This window comes from Microtus oregoni, unplaced genomic scaffold, assembly GCF_018167655.1.
Source record: "Microtus oregoni isolate MIOR12 unplaced genomic scaffold, Mior012 000024F_ref0000369, whole genome shotgun sequence".
NCBI lineage: Eukaryota > Metazoa > Chordata > Mammalia > Rodentia > Cricetidae > Microtus > Microtus oregoni.
The window spans coordinates 28,334,590-28,353,859 of NW_024543083.1; positions in this window are offsets into that span (position 1 = coordinate 28,334,590).

The window sequence follows — 19,270 nt, forward strand, 5'->3', positions numbered from 1 at the left end:
ATAAAACAAAATAAATACAATTTTAAAAACCAAAAAATAGAGCTTTACTTTCAAGACAAAAATACGGACTCTAGTACTATAATTCAATACTGTTGCTTAACTAAATTGATATGCCAAAAAACTGTTGCTTAAATAGTTATGTTTAAACCCTAACAAATGCTGTTTTCATTTTTAGTGAGAGAAGTCTGATTTTCAGTGATCTATGATGAATGCAGAGGCTCATCATTGCTCAAGATAATCTGAATAAACTAAGGAAAGGATGCACTCTAAACTTGCATCTAAGTATACATCCCTAAGGCTCAAGGAACGTTTGGAAAAGAGGGATCAGGAAGAATGTAAGAACAATAGAAGAGTGTGAATGGCAGTGACATGTTATATTCAGGACATTGACACCGTCATGGAAAACATGCTCTCTTTCCTTACACCAGGCCTGCATGAGATTTGGCCTATCGTTATCTAATCATGGGTTGAGATGTAGTTAATGGAGCCCTAACTCCCCCTATAAAGAGTTGGCTAATAAAGGATTCTAAGTATTCTCAGTCATTGCTTTAATTTTACACTAAATAATTATTCTACCCATGAACACACGGATCGTCTTGATTAAAAGTGCATCATAAAAACAAACAAAAACATGAGAAATAAAAGAGATCTATGGCAAAAAGAAAGAAGTCATAGAGATTCGAGTGTAACAGAACAATGATCATCTTCAAAATTGTCATGTCAGAGTGTGTGCGTGCACTCCTCACGGTACTGAGTTCCTAGCTCATGCTCTCTCTCCTTCTGCTCCTGATTTGGACCTTGGGGTTTCAGTCCGGTGCTCCAGTGTGGGTCTCTGTCTCTGTCTCTTTTCATCGCCTGATGAAGGTTAATATCCACGAGGATGCCTATATGTTTTTCTTTGGGTTCACCTTCTTATTTAGCTTCTCTAGGATCACGAATTATAAGCTCAGTGTTCTTTATTTATGGCTAGAAACCAAATATGAGTGAGTACATCCCATGTTCCTCTTTTTGGGTCTGGCTTACCTCACTGACCGGGAGGGGTGCACCCACACACTGAGACAATGGGGATGTTCTATCGGGAACTCACCAAGGCCAGCTGGACTGGGTCTGAAAAAGCATGGGATAAAACCGGACTCGCTGAACATAGCAGACAATGAGGACTGCTGAGAAGTCAAGAACAATGGCACTGGGTTTTGAGCCTACTGCATGTACTGGCTTTATGGGAGCCTAGGCAGTTTGGATGTTCACCTTACTAGACCTGGATGGAGGTAGGAGGTCCTTGGACTTCCCACAGGGCAGGGAACCCTGACTACTCTTTGGGCTGCTGAGAGAGGGGGAGTTGATTGGGGGAGGGAGAGGGAAATGGGAGGCGGTGGCGGGGAGGAGACAGAAATCTTTATTTTTTTTTTCTTGTCTACAACTCACCTTGTATCTGATCTCTCATTTTAACACTTCTTGTTCAGTATGGTGACAGAAGCTTTATCCCAGTAATGAGAATACGATGGGATAATCATAAGTTTAAAGTCAGCAAGTTTTATGTAGCAAACCTACTGTAAAATAATTTTAAAAAAATCAAAGAAACAAACATCAATTTTCCAACCCAAAGAAACAAACCTTAAATCATCAAATTAACCTCAAGCCAGAAATTAAAAAGAAAAAAATAAAAAGAGAACCAGACATTCTACCTTTCTTGTTGTTTCTCTGTTTAAGATACTATTTTCTCTTGAATGTTAGCGGCAGCATTGCATTTGTCTTCTCTCCTGACCCGTTGTCCACTGAAGCCCTGAATCTCATTGATTGTATCTCTTATTCATCATTTACCTTTAAGATGCAGCTCACATATTCTTTAGTGAAGCTGGAAACCCTATTTTCCCTGCTAGATTCACATTTGCTATTTCCTGTGCCAGATCTATGTGTGAGAAAAATCTTCACTACAACACATAAGGATGTTAAAACTTAGAACATGCCTAAATATTTTAATGTAAGAGTTTAATAAAGGAGATCATACAATAGAAATCCCAAGTAAAAAAAATATACAGCCAACTTTAAAAGCAGGATCTAAGGACATCAGGAGTAGATTATGGTGGGTATAATTTTTAGGGAAAGAATTATAAAAGAGTAAACAAATTGATGTAAATTATTTGCCTGACATATATTTTACAAGTTTTGATATTGTCACTCTCTGGCTAGAAATAACATAATCAAAGCTTGCTTCCTGGAAAAATAAAAAGTGCACTAATATATTTTATTAAGAAAAATGTAACTTAACAATGTAAGAGGCTTTAGGGCAGAACATAGTGGTCAAATAGTGAAATATTAAATGTTCTAATGTTCAAATTACAATATATAAAGTGACGTATAAGAGTTTGTTAGCCAATTGCACAATGGTGTGCCTCTCTTTTGACAAGAGTCCTATAAAGCTATTAGAAGCAGTAGTGTACTCAGTTCTCAGTGACTCTGCTGGACAGATGAGAAAGCTGTACTTGAACACCTTGATTAAGCTCCTTGGAATTTCTTTAACTAGTGTTATTTGAAATCGGGCTATAAACAGATGGCCCTTAACAGTGGAGACTAGAAAGCGTGTCGAAAGTCCAGGGTGTGCATTTCTTTCACTAATCCAGTTAATATTACTTAGGTTGCTGGTATTAATTTACAGTATTCCACCACCCTATTGATCAGAGAAACTACTCAGTTAAGTATCTGCATACTGATTAATTACTCTAATTTAAATAATTAATATTCACATTTGAATTTAAGAACTCAAATTTTAAATGAAAAACAAAGCTTCAATTTCACTTTACAATTTTAAAGTCTCTAGGAGAGTAAGTTTGCATCTGTTTTTTTATTCAAGTATTTTCTATGTCGCATTGGCATGTACTGCTATAGGTAATACTAATTCTGAACCCAGCAACATTTAGATTCTCGATGGAGCCTGACTTCTGGACACATGTGAGGGAATGTCTGAACTAGGTGAACTTCTCCCAAACGCATGCAGAGCTTGGTATGTTCCATTTCATGCGCCGGCATTATGAGCTGAGAGAAAAATGAGGAAGCTAGTATTATTCAGCATTTTCTGCTTCCCGACTCTGGAAACATGGGCACCCTTACCCTCAAGATCCTGCTCTGAGGACTTTCCTACCATGGCAGGCTCACTTTGACTGTGAGCTTTAATGTACTCTTTCTCATTAAATTGCTTTTCTCAGTAGAATTTATCACAATACAGAAAAATGAACCAATTCCTTTACTTCCTTCATTTTAAACAGAAGATGGAAAATATTCACTGATCTTTTATGCTTAATTTTTAATCAAAATTAACTGGTTTAGGTTTTATTTTATATTATGGAATTTCATATTTTTTAGAAAGCTTATATGTTTCTTACTGCATGTATAACTTGAAATTATAGACAATTTGTACCACTTTTCAATTTTCTTTTCTGTTGTGTTAGGTTTTGCTTTTGTTTATTTATTTTATATTCCAACCACAGTTTTCCCTTCTTACTCTCATCCCATTCTTTACCTCAGCCTCCATTCTACGCAATACCCCATTCACTCCTCTTCCAACTCCATTCAGAAGTGGTAAGGCCCATAAGAATCAACAAAGCATGGTATATCAAATTGATGCAGGACCAAGCTCTCCCCCACTTACTTCAAGGCTGTGTAAGGCATCCCAGCAGGGGGAATAGGTCCAACGAGCCAGCTCATGTAAGAGGGACGGGACTCAAACACATCTTAAACCCCTCAGAATGGTTAATATCAAAACCACTAATGACAGTTGTTACTGGCAAGGATGTAGAGTAAGGAAAACACTCCTCCTCTGCTGGTAGAAGTTCAAACTTGTACAGCCACTTTGGAAATCAGTTTGGCAGTTTCTCAGAAAATTGGGAATTAGCCTACCACAAGACCCAGTGATACTGCTCTTGGATATACCCGAAGGATGTTCAATCATACCCCAAAGACACTTGCTCAACTATGTTCATCCCAGCATTATTCACAATAGCGATGTCCCTCAACCAAAGACGGATAAAGAAAATGTGATACATCTACACAATAGACTATTACTCAGTGGAAAAAGAAATGACATCATGAAATTTGCAGTCAAATATATAGAACTAGTAAAAAACCATCTTGTGTGAGATAACCCAGACCCAGAAAGACAAACACAGTATATTTTAGTTTTGATAGAGAAAACAACATGCTTTCTTTTTCATTAACTGAAATTACACTTAATCAATATCCTTAGAATAGAATATTCTTAAATAAAGAATGACAAGGAGCTTATTTTTTTAAAAAAAAGACACTACCTTTTAGCCTATTAGCACAAATAACAATATGTGCTTATTGTTGAAATACTCAGCAAATAATAATGAAGTACTCATAAAAATAGATTGCCTCTTTAGTGACAGATCAAAACTTAGAAAGAAAAACTGTTATGGAAAATTACGCTAATGCAATATACTGATCTATTTATAGTTCCTAGTCACTATTTTCTGCTCAATTTATTTTACTTTCACTTGTTTAAAGAAATGTATTCGATTCTCATAAATTTTCATTTCCCATTAAATAAACACATTTTTATAACTTGTTTTGTTATTTCATTTTGTAGACTGTAATTTGCGCATACCACATACATTACCATTTTAATCTTTTTAGGTAGATATATAACTATAAATATATATAAATATAAATCTATACATATAAATGCTTCAAATATACATGAATATCAAAGGTCATTTGTAATGAGTCATAAACATCCATATATTTGAAATAAATATGTGCACTGTGGTATAACTTACAACTGAAAGATGATTTTATTGTCAAATTACGTCTTACATTGGATAGAATATACACTTGAGTCTAAATTTCTTCAGCCAATGGTGTACTTTGTTAAGATAAGGCAAACAAAGAATAATCCAGCTTTGATTGTACCTTTAAACTCAGTTTGTGACCTTATATTCCCACAACATTTTCTACAAAATGCTCCTAGCATGATTCAGTTGCGGTTCAGCATCCAATTTTCCATTTGCAAATGAGAAAATATTTTCAGGTGACAGTAACATCATCTGCTAAAGGACAAAACCAATGTCTTAAATTCATTTTATGATCCACCTGCATCCTTTATGTCCAATAGCTATGGGTCTGAGATGAAAGATCGTGCAGACCATTAAGTTCCATGTATTTTCCCTGAATCAGCACAAATTCTCCAGCACAGGTGTTTCTGTAATTATGATACATGGGGAAAACTCTCCGTGTTCAATGGCCCTCAGACTCACACTTCCACCTCATCAGTCACATGTCAGCCGAACTCCACCCTGTGCCCCGAATTGCTGGTGTCATTAAGAAGCTGCAAACTTCAGAGGGCAGATTTGCAGCTGTGATGTATAATACAGCACATGCCATGAAAAATGTATGAGGGTGAGATTTTTTTCCTAATACTTTCTCTGTAGCAATCTGCCAGAACCATACCCATCCAGACATGTTTATTATAAAGATTTTTAAAAACACACTTTCATTGCTCCTTGCAATGGGTTGTTCCCTTGTTATTTCATAAACACTCCATTGATATTTTTTCCGCAACAAAGTGCCATAACCGCAGGAACACAGCTGCTCCTTGCCAGTGAAATCTATATTTTCAATCATGATAGCTTCACCTTGATAGAACTGTAGTCTTTAGCATTCTTCTTGATTTTCTAACTCAAACCAAGTAGCTTATAATTTACTTAAGAATAAATCAAGAGGGTTAGCAGAATTGGGAAGCATGGATTATCGGATAACTCTTGAAAACTATGCAAGTGAAGTATATGATAATATTTTGAATTAGTGGAATTCAGAATGAAATAAAAAATATGAAATATTTAGCATGCCTGTTATTTTCTCTAAACTGCATGAGTTCTTAGTGAATATCTTATTCTAATTTGCTTTCTAATTATTACTTTTATTTTATGTTTTCATAAACTTAGTACTTTGGTCTCTTTGGGGAAAATATTATTTACATATTTTCACTTGTAAATCATACACTTAATTTAATTCATTCCTTCATCCCACTTTTGTTTCCTTCCATCCTTTATTTATTTATGAACTACCTATTTCATCCTAGTGAGTCAGGCACATTTCCGACTGATTACCAATAGAATGCTCTCCCAGATTTTTATAGCTCTGTTGCTTATATATTTATGGTGGGCATTTAAAATTAGTAACTAGATTCAAATATAGTTTTATCACTTGAAAAAAGATATAAATGTAGATGCACATTCTGTATAACTCTAATAACATAACAACATATCTTTTTATCAATAAGCATATCCATTCAGACAGTATGAAATAAAAACTTCAAGTTATATACAATTGTCAGTAAATGATATGGTAAAAAGTAATTTGTAAAGTTTAAGATCATTTATTTTTACTTGCATTTTTTCTTTTCTTGGAAGGAAGGCACAGATAGTGATGGTAAATTTGATAATGAAAATATTCTGTAAGAAACACATACAGAAATATATATATATATACATGCTTCACTTAGAACTAATACACATGTGCTCCTATCAACTGCAGCATGCTGAAATAGGAGCTCTGCATCATGTTCTAAAAACTCTTCCTCTAGTTCAGAAGAATTTTCCTTAAGTAACACAGCAGGCGCTACTATAAGGGTCTGGGAATAGAAAGGAAAGAAGAAAGAATGACATTAAAGAAAAAAAAACTAAGATCTACTGTTTTTGAACATTAAGGCAGAAGAGTTTTTCTCCATAGGCTCTGAGTTTGAAACCCATTCCACATGGTGTCTCATAATGGTCTATGGTTCCAAATCTAGGGGGCCAATGTTCACCTCCCATACACAGTACCATACAGTCATGTTTTACATAGACATATATGTAGGCAGCATACCCACATATGCAAATAATAAAAGAAACACTGAATTTTAGATAAAGTATTTCGACAGTTGTACACCAACAGAAGTCACGTGCCACATATATAATGGCTTTAATAAAATAAGATTGCTGCCTGTGGAAACAGCATTGAGACTTGTTGTAGGAGTTCTATCAGAAGGACTGCCTTATCAGAACATTGTGCTTCCAACCTTCGGATTGATAAAGATGAAGAATGATCATCATGTACCCGAGTCCAACAAACAAACAAGCAACGAAAAATCATGCATCTAACCAATTGTTCAATGCCACCATTACTTTTAATAGTACTACGGCACGAAGATAGTTAAGAATTTTGGAGTTCATGTTTTCTTTTTTACTGTTCGAGATTAACTTGTAACTGTTATGTCCTGTTATGAACTACTTCTCAAACTCAACTCTATATGTAACTCAGTCTATTGACTCTTCCAAAGAAATCTTTGAGGTAGAGTTTATAATCTCAGTTACACATGCCAGAAACATGACACTTTAAATTCCTCCTACCACGCAATATTTCACTTTTGGCAAGCTTGTGAAAAGTACATACATGACTATTACACCTCAAATGTGAATATTTTTATTATATTTTATCATTAGATCTTGTACAAACACCTCATTTTTGACTCTGGATTTATTGTTTAAATGATTGGAAGTTAACAATGGAAAGTGAAAGTGCTTTTATTATTTTTGGACCTGTGTTTAACTTCATTCCTAAGGCCATTTTACCAATTTTATATTTTTTCTTTTTATAAATTAAGATCTCTTTGAAATATAGTATAATATAATATAAAATTATTAGATTGTATAATACCTTGTTTTCTCTTTATTTACTTATGATGTATACAAACATTTACATTACCAGAAAAAGAAAAACTGCATTATAGAAAATTAGAATGTGGCCATAGCAAACTGTAAGTAGCCTTTTCTATGGTCTAGAGGAATTTCAATTTCCGTTATCAATCATCAGCTACATATATGGATTTTAGTTAGATTCATATGTTTGCTAATATGTTGAGTTAGTTTCTTTCTCTAGCTCAGAATCTGATCATTCTTTTTAGTGGTGTGTAGGGAAGAGGGGAGGAAGTATTGGGAATCAAACTCAGAACATCACACAGCACTGGCAATTGCTCCACTACTAATCTATATGCTCCAAGTGGTAGCAACAAATATCTGTAAGACTTAAAGAGTATGGGAACGTATAAAGTCCAGTGTAACAGCTCTGCATTTTGAATACTTACAAATGAGGCTCATAATGGATTTTAAGTAGTGAGCATTGTGATGCTACTTAAAGATACAGAACATGTATCAAAGATAAAACTTGGTCTTTGTGTCTTCCTGAACAAGTTATAAAACCATATGAGGTAATAGATTTTAATAAATTTTCTTCATTTTTTTAAAAGAAAAATCCAGTTTCTCTTTTTCCTGGATGCATGTTTTTGGTCAAGAGTTTTATAAATCCTATACTTCAAATTCATTACGAAAATCCTAGAGCAACAGCTCATCATGAAGCTGCGAAGATTGATATGTGATGGTCGATACCACTGGCCTGGTAAATAGATATGCTCACTGTTTCCTCTGTTGTCTGTAACCATGGTGACTACTGTGATTATGAAGATGAACCTCAGCTGAATTCTGCTTCTGAAAATAAACAATTCTAAACCTGTTGCCACTCTCCTAACTGACATTAAATTTCTGAGACATAGAAGAGGAACATAACATTTAAAATCTTCTTTACTATTACTTTTTGAGTAAGTATGTATATGATGCTTGTGTATGTGTTTGAGCACAGGCATGCCATGTTACACGCCCGGTCAGACAACTTGCAGGAGCTAATCTTCTACTTTCATAATGGATGCAAAGACAGAAGTTATGTTATCTTATTTGGAAAACAAACACTTGTACCTTCTGGAATATCTCACCAGTCAGCACGATACTTTAAATACAGGACCTAACCAAAATATTGGTATGTTTTCAAACAGTTAATTGTCAATATTTTATTGTTGAGGGAATTTATGTAAATTACAAACTCAGTATGTACTGTTTGGCTGACTATATTGGATTTACTAGAATTGTACTGATTAATCCTCTCAACTTGAAAATGCAATTTATGAAAAATGAGTATTCAAAATGATTATTGTGTTAATAATGCAAATATGGATAGCTTGTTGATTTTCAGCTAAAGTTTATGATCTCAAATACATGGAGTTTTGATCTGTTTAAATGAAATTTGCTAATCCACTTTTAGAGTAGGGCTCTAATATGGTTCACTTGGATTGAAATAATTTATTTGCCATTAGTCTTTATCAGTTTTTTTTTTCTCATCTACTGTGAGGATTCATGCTCCTTTTTCACTTTATCTTTACTTTTCAAAATTGTTAAATGTGTCAAGTTATTTCAATAATAATTTTTGTTTATTTTCTATTTTTACTTAAATAAATAAGTTAGCATTTTAAATACAACAATAAAAATAAGTTTTTTTTCTTGACATCACATTTTTTAAATATAGATTTTGCAAAATGTTTGTTAACCCAGCAATCACAGGAGAGTCTTCTAAGTTACACTTACATGAATCCAATTCTTTATGATGCTAGAATGTGTCTGAATTATATTGTTCTGTTATTTGAAAGAGGAAGAGAAAAAAGATGACTCTGAAAAATAAAACCATTTTTTTTAGCAAATTCAAATATAAGACAATTATTTTAATGAGGATGTAGTAAATGAATAATTTTCTTTATATGAAACATTGATTTTTAGAAGTATGTTGACCTAAATAATCTTACCAGGAAAAGCCACCATAACTTAATTTCTTGTTACTGGAATTTTGCTGATGGAATTAGTCATTTACTACAAAATGGCTAAGCAGTCCCACAACTCAGCACAGGATAGTGTAGAAAAGAGGCCTAGACCTCAAGCTCCATGATATGACTTTCAAGAGCAAACTATTGTATTTTTGATACCGTCTAAGAAGTGAAAACCACTTGCAATAATGATGTATCTGAATATGGTAACTTAATTTTATGGATTGTCAGTACAGAGGGATTATAATCAGCAACAACATATGAAGGTATAATGAATTCTGCTTACCACTATTACTGATTGAAAACCTATTATTAGTTTTATTTTGACCTCAGGCCAAAGGTATCATTCATTAACTTTCTGATATCATAAATAGAAAATAAAGCTTCAGAACATTATATAATTTGGTTAAATAATAGAAATAAGTACTTTTACATGCTGAGACTTGAGGTGTAAAATATACCATATAGTCATACAATCAAAATATTTATTTATAACAAACCAGGTGATAGTAAAGTATCTTCTTGCAATATAGTAAGGTTAAAAATTTCTAAGACATTTTATATGAAGCCTAAAATCATTACAATTCTAAATATATCATATTTTCCTTGTCATTAACTAAACCTTATTGAGTTTCATTAGATAGATAATAGACATATAGGTGATTGATAGGTTTTGTTTATATATATATGTATATATATATATGTATTTGTATATGTGTGCACACATGTATGTAATTCATAGATATATAGATAGAGTATCATTTCCAAATGGCAAATGAAAATGTCTTTAAAAAATATAAAAAAATTAGTTTTTTTTTATTTTATTTTTTTTTTCTTTTCTTTTTTTATTGAGAAAAGGAGAAAAAAAAACAAGTTTCCACCTCCTCCCAGCCTCCCATTTCCCTCCCCCTCCTCCCCCCCTACGCCCCCTCCTCCCACCCTTCTCCCCCTCCCCCCACTACTTTCCCCCTCCCTCTCCAGTCCAAAGAGCAGTCAGGGTTTTCTGCCCTGTGGTAAGACCTAGGACATCCCAGCTCCGTCCATATCTAGGAAGGTGAACATCCAAACTGGCTGGGCTCCCACAAAGCCATCACATTATGTAGGATCAAACCCCCGTGCCATTGTCCTTTGCGTCTCATCAGCCCTCATTGTTTGCCATGTTCAGAGAGTCCAGTTTATTCCCATGCTTTTTCAGTCACAGTCCAGCCGGTCTTGGTGAGCTCTCAATAGATCAGCTCCACTGTCTCAGTGGGTGGGTGCATCCCTCGTGGTCCCGACTTCTTTGCTCATGTTTTCCCTCCTTCTGCTCCTCATTGGGACTTTGGGAGCTCAGTCCAGTGCTCCACTGTGGGTCTCTGTCTCTATCTCCATCCATCACCAGATGAAGGTTCTATGATGATATGCAAGATATTCGTCAGTATTGCTCAAGGATAGGGTCATTTCAGGTTCCCTATTCTCAACTGCCCAAGAAACTAACTGGGGACCTCAGCTTGGGCACCTGGGAGACCCTCTAGGGTCAGGTCTCTTGCCAACCCTAAAGTGGTTCCCTTAACTAAGAATTGTGGTTCCGTGCTCCCCTGTCCAAGCTTCCTTTATCCGAATCCTCCTGCTTTCCCAAGGCCCGACCTCCTTCCTTTCTAACATTTCTCTCCCCATCTCCCCTTACCCCCAACCCACCCCACCCCAAGATCCCAATTTTCTCCCCGGCAATTTTGTCTACTTCCCTTAGCCAAGAGGATAACTATATGTTTTTCCTTGGGTTCCCCTTCTTACATAGCTTCTTTAGATTCACCTATTGTAGACTCCGTGACCCTTATTTATGGTTAGAAACCAATTATGAGTGAGTACATCACATGTTCATCTTTTTGGGTCTGGGATACCTCACTCAGGATAGTGTTTTCTATTTCCATCCATTTGCACGCAAAATTCGAGAAGTCATTGTTTTTTACCGCAGCGTAGTACTCTAGTGTGTATATATTCCATACTTTCTTCATCCATTCTTCTATTGAAGGGCATCTAGGTTGTTTCCAGGTTCTGGCTATTACAAATAATACTGCTATGAACATAGTTGAACAAATGCTTTTGTCATATGATAGGCCATCTCTTGGGTATATTCCCAAGAGTGGTATTGCTGGGTCCAGGGGTAGGTTGATCCCGAATTTCCTAAGAAACCGAAACACTGACTTCCATAGTGGTTGCACAAGATTGCATTCCCACCAGCAATGGATGAGGGTACCCCTTCCTCCACAACCTCTCCAGCAAAGGTTATCCTTGGTGTTTTTGACTTTAGCCATTCTCACAGGTGTAAGATGATATCTCAAAGTTGTTTTGATTTGCATTTCCCTGATTGCTAAGGAAGTTGAGCATGACCTTAAGTGTCTTTTGGCCATTTGAACTTCTTCTGTTGAGAATTCTCTGTTCAGATCAGTGCCCCATTTTTTAATTGGGTTAATTAGCATTTTAAAGTCTAGTTTCTTGAGTTCTCTATATATTTTGGAGATCAGACCTTTGTCTGTTGAGGGGTTGGTGAAGATCTTCTCCCAGTCAGTAGGTTGCCTTTGTGTCTTAGTGACAGTGTCCTTTGCTTTGCAGAAGCTTCTCAGTTTTAGTAGGTCCCATTTATTCAATGTTGCTCTTAATGTCTGTGCTTCTGGGGTTATACATAGGAAGCGATCTCCTGTGCCCATCTGTTGTAGGGTATTTCCCACTTTCTCTTCTATCCTTTTCAGTGTGTTCGGGCTGATATTGAGGTCTTTAATCCATTTGGACTTGAGTTTTGTGCACGGTGAAAGATGTGGGTCCATTTTCATTCTTCTACAGGTTGACATCCAGTTGTGCCAGCACCATTTGTTGAAGATGCTTTCTTTCTTCCATTGTATACTTTTAGCTCCTTTATCAAAAATGAGGTGTTCATAGGTTTGTGGGTTAAAATCCGGGTCTTCTATACGATTCCATTGGTCGACTTCTCTGTTTTTATGCCAGTACCACACTGTTTTCATTACTGTAGCTCTGTAATAGAGTTTGAAGTCAGGGATGGTAATGCCTCCAGAAGATCCTTTATTGTATAGGATTGTTTTGGCTATCCTGGGTTTTTTGTTTTTCCATATAAAGTTGATTATAGTCCTCTCCAGATCTGTGAAGAATTTTGATGGGATCTTGATGGGGATTGCATTGAATCTATAAATTGCCTTAGGTAGAATTGTCATTTTTACTATGTTGATCCTCCCAATCCAAGAGCAAGGTAGATCCATCCATTTTTTGGTATCCTCTTCAATTTCTTTCTTCAATGCCTTAAAGTTCTTGTCAAATAGATCTTTCACTTCCTTGGTTAGATTTACCCCAAGATATTTAATGCTGTTTGTGGCTATCGTGAATGGTGAAGCTTCTCTGATTTCCCTCTCTGCTTCCATATCCTTTGTGTATAAGAGGGCAACTGATTTTTTGGAGTTGATCTTGTATCCTGCCACATTACTAAAGGTGTTTATCAGCTGTAAAAGTTCTTTGGTGGAGTAACATTTAAAACGCCAATTTCTGCTTGGTAAAGTGTTATATTACTCATGTACTAATGTCTACAATATGAAGATGATGGCCTAAGGGTCTCTTGTAATATGTCCATAAGTTATTATTATTAACTAGGTTGTGTCTCGGTTAAATCAAAAATTTTAAATATTACATTCTGTTTAGAAATCCTCTTACTTTTTATATATTCACTATTCTTGTGGATACTAATAATTAGCCTTACTATTTAAATCACAATCTGACAGACTAGGCAAAAGAGTTTGCATCCTAGAAAGGCTTTGGTACAAAATCAGAAATTTATATTTAATAAGTTTGCATGTGATTGACACAGAGCAAGAAATTTATCCCTATATAAAACAATACACATCTCTGCAATTTACATTTTCACTTATGCCAAGTAACAAAACACCTGCTAAGGTTTTGTGCTATGATTTTGTTTTAAATTCCTTTAACAATATCGGGAGAAGTTAACTATTAACATTTGGTGTTTAAAATGAATGATTTACTCACATAAATATTTGCAGTTTACATTTTTCTTGAAATGAAATGAATACTGCAACATTAGCAATACATAATGTAAATAACTACATAAATTTTATGTAATTTAAAAATGTTGCTTTACTTTTTAAGCATCTGATTTTAAAACGAAAGAATGTAGAAGTTAAACACCATAACTGGACAGGGTGACCAAAGTTACAAGTAAATTACAAGTTCTGATTTTTCTACACAGGTGTGAAAATATGATCGCCAAATATCTATTTACACTTCAGAGGTTATATATTGATTAGAAATTTTGAGTAAAAATTTTTATTGAATAATAAAATGTGTTTCTATTCCTAGGACATCTGTATAAAATCTGCTATCATAACATAATCAACATAGGTACATATTCATGCTTCAATAGGTCAAGATTCCTGAATGGACCAATATAATAAAAAGAAGAAAATTTAATAAACAGATGTAAATTTTCCTTAGGAACTAATCAGCCATAAACAGAAGAAAATTTTCCTTAGGAACTAATCAACAGGAAGGAAATTAGCAGTTTTTAAATAAACTGAGAAGGTGTGGTTCATGTAGGAACTCACATTTTACAAGAATAATGCATACTTCAAGCCTGTAAGAATGGTTATGCAACTTAAAATAATAATTTGATCCTAATTTTCAAGGGGAAAATAATATATATTTAGAATTTAAACATATCTTTAAAACTATTAAAATTTTATTTCAGTAGATTGTTAATGTATAGGAAAATAAATAGTATATAACTATATGCTACATACTTTGAGTTAACATATTAAAAGAAGAGATAACTGACGTTTTAAATTTCAGTAAAATGTGTCAAGAAAAATTGGAACTGTTTTTGCCTCTCCTTGCTTTAGAAATTACAACAGAGTGTGAGTCATTTTTATGCTTAACAAATTGCCATAGCATTTTCTAAGCATGGACCAACTTCAAATATCTCATCCTTTGCCCTCTCAATGTCATAGAATATTTTGGAGAATTCCTTTAAAGTGAAGACTTTTTCAGCGTCACTTCCTCTGGGACGTCTTCATCTTTTTTATAACCATTTTCTCCATTTATGTTGGTCTTTGCCTTACCGAGTTCCTCCGGCTACATATTCATCGTATCTTAAGTGGCAGCAATGCCCAACTTCTGGGGTCAGCTGTTTCTAGTGTAGCTCTGCACAGGTTCAATTAGAATTTTAGTGCCAGAATTTACTCCTGTCACTCCACTTCCTTTTTATTTTTGCTGATCTGTTTTATTCCATGATTATCAACTGTCTTAAAATGTACTCAAGACAGTGAGGGAATACACAGCCATAAACATTGTTTGCATATTACTTGAAAAACAGATTTTGTTGACCAACTACATTCAAAGGTTGAAATATAGAACATTATTAATTAAATTTTTTTTATTATTACTTCTTCCTTATGGTATCAGATTAAAACCAGTGTCTCTTACATGCTGAACAAACAGTCTAGCCTTGATTCCTATTAAACTACTCTTCACTGATCAAGATGCTTATCTGTTATTGGTTAATGATGTGAGGAATATTAGCTGAATTTAAATAATGACAGTGGAGAATCTGATTATAATTTACTATGTTATTTTAACTGAAATTCAGTAAGTTTTAACCATGCATAGTCAAGACCAACTGACATTGGTTTAATATATGATGGTTACAGGGTTTTGTTGATAATTGATATCATAGTATTTTGTTATTTATCTATTTTGAGCATTTCTTGAACATTCCCATAGATTTTAAAGGCTACCTTTAATATATATGTAAGTATTGATAACAATTTTGAGTCTTTAAATATTTTCCTATCTTCATTCAAATATTAGTGTTCTTAGCCAGACAGAAACTTTTTAGTTTCATAAGTTTAGTCTTGGTTCCTATTTAACCGTTTTTCAATATTGGTGTCCCTACAAGTTCAAACCAGTTCCTTAATTTCTCTCTTATAAGGTTCAGCCATCTGGGTCTTACATTGAAATTCTTTTATTTCGAGACGTTTTACCCATCTTGAGCCTTTTGTATTTACCTAGGATATTTTTTTCTTTTATGAAAATAGACTTTTTCATACACTGTATTCCAGTTGCAGCTTTCCCTACCATCCCCCAACCACCTCCTTTCCCATCTATACCCACCCCCCATTCAGTCTCTCCTCTTCAAAAACAGATATTTTAAATATTTTTTTCAATATATGTGAAGAATTACTTTGGACTTTTGATGGGAACTGCAGTGAACCTGGAGATTACTTTCTGCATGATGGTCATTTTCACAATATTAATCCTTCCAAACCTGGATCACGGGCGAATAAGTATCTTCTTCAATTCCATTCTTTTCTTCATTGGTTAGATTTTCCAAGATATTTTGAACTTTATTTAGGCTATTGCCAGTTTTAACACTTTTTTGATATCTTTCTCAACATGTGTGTCATTTGCATATTTGAAAGATACTAGTTTCATATATTAATTGTATATCCTTACACTGTGCTGAATGTATTTATCAATTGTGTGTGTTTTTTTGAAGGGTGCTCTGGATAATTTTATGTAAACTTGACACAAGCTAGATTCTTCAAAAGGGGGAAATTTAACACACTGAGAAAAATATTTCTATATGATCAGGCCTTAGGCAAACTTGCAAGGCATTTTCTTAAATAGTAATTGATAAAAAATAAACTATCCTATTTGGAAGGTGAAAGCCTTCGACTGGTAGTCCTGGCTTCTATACAAAAGCAGGTTGAACAAGTCACATAAAAAAGTAGTGGGCAAAACCCCTTCATGGTCTCTGTATTAGGCACCTCTAGGCTCTTGCCCTCTTTGAGACCCTGTGCTAATTTCTTTTATTAAGGAAAAAGCCAAAAAAGCCATTTATTACCCCCAATAGCATCAAAGCAATAGAATGTCTGACTAAGCTTACTGAATCATAATATATAATCCTTTTTATGTAATCTTAAATTCTGCAAACTATCCAACTGAAAGTAGGAAGTTGCATCTAAAAAGCAGAAGCATTAAAATCACTCCCTTATGCACTCAGGTTTGCTTTTTAACTGATGTTTTGTTTCTTTTGGATGCTATCCATCTTGAAATATAATAAAAGATGTTCCGAGGTACTTTTTTTTCTGTTTTTGCCTAGGTATGAACAAAGGCTTTATAATATTTTAGGATTGGTGTCCTAATCGTCCTTGTCTTCCTCCAAAATCGATAAAGAGAAAAAAAACGTGAAGGGAGAATTTAAAATGGTGCTTCCTATAAAATCTGAATTTTTTTTTCTCCAGAGGTAGAAAAGATGGACAAGAGGAAACCAGTACTGGAGCCTGCCAACTTGTTTTGTGACTCTTTTCACAAAAGTGTTCACCTATCAAAAACCTGTTCTTGATATTTTTGATGATGATTTATTTCATTATCCTTGCCCTCATGAGGTTAGTGCAAGTCACTCCGGGAACATTTCTGTCTTTGCAGCACCTCAAAGTGGGCTTAGGGTAAGGGGTGGATAGCTTATCTGTCAAAAGGGAAAAACTGTCCGAAATAAATGATGATCTGACTAGTACTTGGTACATGTTCTTTAGAATAGTTACCTAGATGTGATGCCAATTAAAAATGTTACCAGATGGGGAAATACTTGACTGGCTGATGCTTCTTACACACCTGTTATTTCAGAATCTTTTATCCAGATTTATCATTCATATAAAATACAAAATAAAAACTGATATACACATGTAATATGTATTATTCAATTATACAATTTAAAGAAGTTATCATTTTTAAAAATATTGTATGTAGTTGATACTTGGTAGCAAATTGTTTTTTTTTTGTACAAACTCTTTAGCAGTCATCTCATTATATAGATTTAACTGAGCACACTACTTTATAGAAAGTTCCAAAATATGTAAGTGATAATGTTTCTTTGCCACAGTGCCATTCTACATTGTAAAACAGGTGGGTTCTTCTTTATTGTTCTGGAGAAACAATAACTATTGTTAAAACACAAATCCATGTTTCTTCCATTCATCCCAGGACACACCACATAGAATTGTGGATTATAATTATAAAAACCTGCAAATAAACACCTGCAAACTCTCAAAAAGCAAGTCCCCAGGGAACCCCTAAAGTGTATTTCATGAATGCTATGCAATTCATATTGTAAATTAGCTCAGGAAGTTTGCTTTTTAAAGTCTTATAAAACTACCAATATCTCCTTTCTTCTTTAATTTTTCTACAAAGTATAAAAAGAACACATGCAAACTTATGTATATAAGTTATTCCTACTAGTATAGAAACCATATTTACTGGAATGTGCATCTCGAATTGTTTAATATGTAAGCAGAACAGAAAAAATAGGTACAGTCAAAGAAGTTATGTTTTGAGATGAGATTGAGAAGAATGGAGCCTAGGGAAAGTTAATGTGAGAAAAATGTCAGACATTACAGTTTAAATTACACATACAACACTGGAAACATCACTTACAGCTTACATCATGGACAATTATTATATATAAGTTAAATTGGGAAAATATTTTTCAATGATTTGCATATTTTTTCTTGCTTCTATTTAGATGCTGTTCTATGTAGTATAGTAAAGTTATATATCATTCTAGTAGCTTTAAAATAATTATATACATATATTGTATCTGACTTTCAAAGCAGTCTTTTGAAATGTGGATAATTGTTATTCATATTTTATAGAAAGAAACTGGTCTCTGACATTTCCTTGACTTTGAAAGATTAAAGGATTTATAAAGAGATGAGTGAGTCCAAGATACAATTTTTACATGTTTTAAATTTTTGAAACCATCATCCCAAATATATCTTATTATTTTAATATCTATGAAGTATACTCTTCTGAGAGAACAGCGATACTATTATTTCACTATTCAATCTGAACTGTATGATGAGGAACAATAATATATCAACACCTATTGCCAAGCTTTTAAATGAAAACCAGGTATCACCATCATCTCATCACCCTTGACCACAGAAAACATTCAGATTTTGTTGCTGTTGCCAAAGTTAATTTCAGAATACCAGTATATATGTGAACACATATTTGTCCTTGGAGAATAGAACTATTATCACACAACCGAGACTATTGGAGTCATTGCTTACCTGACTTAAGAAATGTCTCCAACTAACGTGTACCCAGTTTCTCACTCTCCCATGTTTGGTTTAGGGCTAGCATAACTTTATTGCAGGTAAGCATGGTTTGCCTAGTTGCTGTCACTTTGAGAAATAAGTGGTCTTATTTTATTATTTTGGGTTTTATTATTTCTTTGTGCACATTACCTCTTCATTCTAACTTACAAAATCTTTTGAGGTCTCCTGAAAGAACATTATTTTCTTAAAATTAACTGAATAGGAGTGAAATACAATTCTCATCTTTCTATATTTCCCATTAAAGAACAATGCAGGATCATTAGAAAAAATTAATATTGCATCTATTTATATTTGTTTTCATGTCTCTGTTTATCCTGTCATTTGACTATTCATCTCATCCTTACCTCTATCTCTGTTATCTCTGTCTCTACCTTTAATTTGTCTATCTTTATTGTAA